Below are 5,537 nucleotides of genomic sequence, written 5' to 3'. Positions count from 1 at the left end.
GGGTTGAGGAAAGGGGTTTGGGGGAAAAGTTCACTTGAGGAGGGGGGAAGGGAAAGGGTGGGGGGTGGGGGGGATGGGTGGTGGGGGGGGTAAAAGGAGGGGAGGAAGAGGAAGAAAAGGAGGAGGAGGAAGAAAAGTAGGAGGAAGAGGAAGAAAAGGAGGAGGAAGAGGAAGAAAAGGAGGAGGAAGAGGAAGAAAAGGAGGAGGAGGAAGAGGAAGAAAGAGGAGGAGGAAGAGGAGGAGGAGGAAGAGGAGGAGGGGAGAGGGAGAAGAGGGAGGAGGAGGAGGAGGAGGAAGAGGAAGAGGAAGAGGAAGAGGAAGAGAAAGAAGAGAAGAAGAAGGAAAAAAAAAGAAGAGGAGGAGAATTACGGGTGAAAAAGCGGGAAATGAAGAGGAGGCACAGAGAGAGAAAGGAGCGACGGCGAGAAAGAGAAAGAGGAAGGGAGGATGTCAGACCTGGCGTTGACGTCATACAAGGTCACGTGACACAACCGGAGGTGGAGAATACGTTTATCCTCAGCAGCTTCATGACATGTTAATTTCATAATTAATTTTCTTAAACTTTAAAGAAAATGGTGAATCTAGGATGGTACGCACCTCGTGATATTCGTATTCTATAAGTAGAATTTCGACACATATTATGCACACATGTTGATATATTGAAAAATAAATTATTCTATAAAGGCAACTGCTTTTTATTTTCCTTTTTTTTATAATTTCAGATGGTACCAATAAGTTGCCAGTGTACATAATATTTTGTTCAGTCTATGCTAATGTCAGATAATAAATATTAATGTTTAATTATTGCATTTACATATATTTAACTGCAGTGGGAAAAGACCGGCACTTAATATTTAGTGAATTTACTACTATGTAAACCTGTATTATTTATGATAATTTATGATCAGTATAACATGTTTCATCAGCTGATAAAAGTGTTAATTAGGAAGATTAAGAAAACTTTTCTGTTTAAACAAGAAATGCAAACGCACCCTCCCACTCAGGCGGACACACACACACACACACACACACACACACACACACACACACACACACACACACACACACACACACACACACACACACAGTATATACATGTGTATTTATACACACGCATGCACGCACACACACATATGCAGTATATACATGTATATTTATACACACGCATACACAAATGTATTATTTATACACACGTACACACAACACATACATGTTAGTATACACATGTATATTTATACACATACGCGCACACCTATATATCTGTATGTATGTGTATAATGTATGTATATGTGCATATATACATTTATATTTATTTAATTATATTATTTTCTAATATATATTCATGTATATACATTTATATTTATTTAATTATATTATTTTCTAATATATATTCATGTATATACATTTATATATATATATATATATATATATATAAAGCATGTATACACTCAGACACACATATATATATATACATATATATCTATCTATCTATATATATATATGTGTGTGTGTGTGTGTGTGTGTGTACATATATATATATGTGTGTGTGTGTGTGTGTGTGTGTGTGTGTGTGTGTGTGTGTGTGTGTGTGTATGTGTATATGTATGTATGTGTGTGTATATATATATGTATGAATATGTGTATATGTATATGCGCGCGCGCGCACAAACACACACACACACACACACACACACACACACACACACACACACACACACACACACACACACACACACAAACATACAGAGACACAGACAGGCAGACACAGGCAGACAGAGAATTGAAGACAAAAAAAAAAGAATCCTGCAGAAAGGTTAAATGAAACAGCAGAAAAGCCACACAGGCAGCCCTCGCCCATGTCACTCGGTCATCCTTGAGAGGCGTACTGGTCTATAAGCTCCAGAAATGACGTCACTTAGCAACAGCGCGTGCACGGACGAGTGGATGTCAAAGGGTGAGAATCTGTTTGGCTGGTTCATATCCTCGTTCTTGTCGACTATTACTTGATACTTTAATCTTGATATGGCGAAAACCGTGTAAGATAATAAAAACAACGAAACTAATATTGCTTATGATAATTGTGAATTATAATTACAAGTAATAATTATAACAATAATTATAATGATATTGCTAATATCAGCACAGGCGTTACTGTGACTGAAATGGCATGACTGCTAATTCTGTAAATATTAATTTTAATTATATCTGACTTCACGACTATAGTCAGTAATATCAGAATACGAACCATTTTGCTTTAAGTAGGATAATTACTATTATTATTGTTATTATCATTATTACCATGCTATTATTCTTGTTGGCATTATTATTCTTATCATTATCATTATTTAGTATTATTGTTGATTTTGTTATTACCATACTATTTTTATTATCTTATTATTACTACCATTATTATTATCTTATTATTACTATTATTATTACTATTATTGATATTGTTATTATCATTTTCCATCATCCACATTATATTATACCTATTATCAGTGGCGTGACTAACATCTGAAAAAATGTATAAGGCAAAACTATTTTTTTTCTCTATTTATCTGAACTTAAACTATTACTTCTCTTCTCAGTACAAAAACATTTAATATCAAGTATAGTTAACATTGAGTTATTTAGGGGACCCTCTATCGATGGTCCCTTCCTAGTTATTACTATCATCAATATTGTCATTGCCAATGTTGTCATTATTATAATTATTGTTATCGCCCTTATTATTATTACTAGCATTATTAGAAGTTGTAGTAATAGTAGTAGTAGTAGTAGTGTTAGTAACTGCCTTATCATTGCAACTGTTACTGCCACACTTTTACTATTGTGAAAATTATTCCCAATATCGTCAGCGTTGTTGTTAATTTATGATTGCCATCATGGGCATAATTTTTCTAGTATTATTACAGTATCACGACATGAATATTAAATACAACAATAACCACAATGCAGTGATGACAAAGACAGGAATACGCTCCACACGCATGAAAGGTCACTCCAACAAAGAGGAAAAGCGGTTCATTCTAGTTATGAGAACTGATTTCAATAACGAACATTCAAAGTTTATTAAAGCTAAAAGAACTAAAACCTTAAAATTCATAAACAAAAAAAAAAAACAAAAAACTGCTAATTTTTTCATGTCAGTAAAAGTTATCTACTGCATAATGAGACAAAAAGAAGCTTTAACATGGAAAGTAAAGCCCGCCCACACGGTCGAGCACTGCCCCACGGACTCTCGCATGGTTCCCCTCGTTCGGGCAAAACTGACGGGCAAACCAACAGTAAGGTCTACATAAGTACTTACATAGACCTTGACCAACAGAGTGCCTGTGGTCGAGATAAATCATCAGATTAAACCCGTCTCCCTGGGAGTTTGATTGTTTGCTGTTGGGTATAGATGGACAACACTGTCAGGCATCAACCACACGCGTGTACGATAAACATGCCTTGGCCGGGCATAGTGGATAGTTCGCTAGGTACAGTTCCATCGTGTGGACGGGTCCTCAACAAAATTTATACGAAAAGATATTACTGCAGCCTAGAGCAAAATGCCCATTCTATCACGAACAAAAAGTTTATCGTAACAAGCATAACTAAAAATCCTTAATAGCAAGAACAAGTTCACCATACAGAAGAGATCCAAAGTTGTGAGCAAACGTTCACCACAGAAGCGGGAACAAAATCTCACTCATACTGCATCAAAATCCTACACCTACTTTTACTGTATCAGATTGAGTTTCTCGTTGGCCTTGGTATTTTCTCTCACGGAATGTAGCATCTTCATTCGATACTGATACCTCGTCATAAATTCGAAACAACAGAATTATGGCAAGTCATATATTCGTAGAAATGCTTTACAAAGAGCATATTATTTGCACTTCGCCATAAACCTTAGAGAAAATGTCGACGGAAACGAGACACCCGACCATTACTTTCATTAGAGTATGGGCGCAGACTGGTTTCCCTCTCAAGGTCACTGGCCGGAAACCACTCGGTCTGTGTGGGACGAAAGGAGCGAGATACACCGCCCCAGGGTATCGGCAGCGGGCCAGAACGTGATGCCCTCTGACACATGACGGGGTTACAGAGGATACGAAATCCAGATACCCTTCGTATGGGTGCCTCCAAATATAAACCGGAGATTGGAGAATGTTTTTTTTTCCTGCGAAAGATTAACATGTTGGTCATGATGTCATGGCCTGTGGTGTGCTTGAATGACTCACGCGCACGAGGGTTTTAGCTCTGCTCGAGTCTGAAGCTGAAAGTAACTGTTAATATTCTTTTATAATGAATAGATTCAAAATCGTAACTTCTGGTGACCTTAAAGGTGACCGACTCTCCGGAACGAGTGAAATTTGTAAGCAACCAACCCAAGAGAATGGATGTTACCACACTGCCAGGCGTATGAGAATATGTAATTACAATAGCCCGTTGAGGTACCACTTGGGTAACTGATAACGCTTGTATCAAGTTCGTGTTGGAGTGTAAGTGACACCGTTCTTCTTCTATAAGACCTTTGTAAACGTTGTTAAAAAATATAACTGTTATTGATGGGTAATAAGCTGATATCCGTCGCTTAGGCTCTTGTCGTTCGGATGTCCGTAACGCCAGATGTACGACAATGATCGTTGCATACGACTCGACCTTGCAAAATCATCCCTGCAGGTGGTTCCTTCGCTGTTGCATCACTCCTGGTGTACTATGGAATTACGATAAATCAGATAATGTAGAGACATTATGTGATCTGTTTACACGTTTTATTCTTGCGAAAATAATGCGGCTACATTCGGTTTGGCTCCCAAGCAAACAAATACACACACACACACACACACACCTTCTCTCTCTCTCTCTCTCTCTCGTTTCCTGTATGCCTGCTGCTACCATAGGAGTAATTCTATTATGAAGAAAGTTAGTAGGAAAAGTCATTAGAATGCCGCATGGAGGCATGACCCTCAGTGATGGTCACTTTCATTGTCCGTGATCAAGTCGATGGCGGGCGTGAGGAGGGAAGGGGGGATCCACAGGTCTTGCTATACTATACAGCTTCCTCTCTCGAAGGCTGATCAGTCTCACAGTCCTTTGGAAGACAATAATAGCAAACAAAGTCAAGCGCCGGTATGTGCTGGGAAAGCGGGTCTGCTCCGCCATACAGTTTGCTGCCGGCTGATCAAAGGGAAATGCATAAAAGTAGTAGAGGCCGATGAACTGCAGGTTGACGTTTATAATGATTCTTCTTGAGAAACACCATGAGTAAGGAAAATAAACTAAATTGATAATTTTGGAAGAGGAGTGCCTGATAACGGCCTGGAAATGCAAATAACTGCAAGGACATTATAACAGCCTACGTGCAACTGCTAAGAGAGGTAAACTCACTTAGCAGTGTTATATTTATAATCCGGACTATAATTATCCCGGCAATTTCACAATTAAATCCGCGTCTGAACGTTCAGAAGAGAGCACTATTTTGTTGATAGTCTTTATACAATATACAACTGAATTATACCCAATATATGTAATCTCTACATTTGCTT

The sequence above is a fragment of the Penaeus chinensis genome, chromosome 15 (assembly GCF_019202785.1).
Source record: "Penaeus chinensis breed Huanghai No. 1 chromosome 15, ASM1920278v2, whole genome shotgun sequence".
Taxonomy (NCBI): Eukaryota; Metazoa; Arthropoda; class Malacostraca; order Decapoda; family Penaeidae; genus Penaeus; species Penaeus chinensis.
This window is presented reverse-complemented; position numbering follows the sequence as displayed.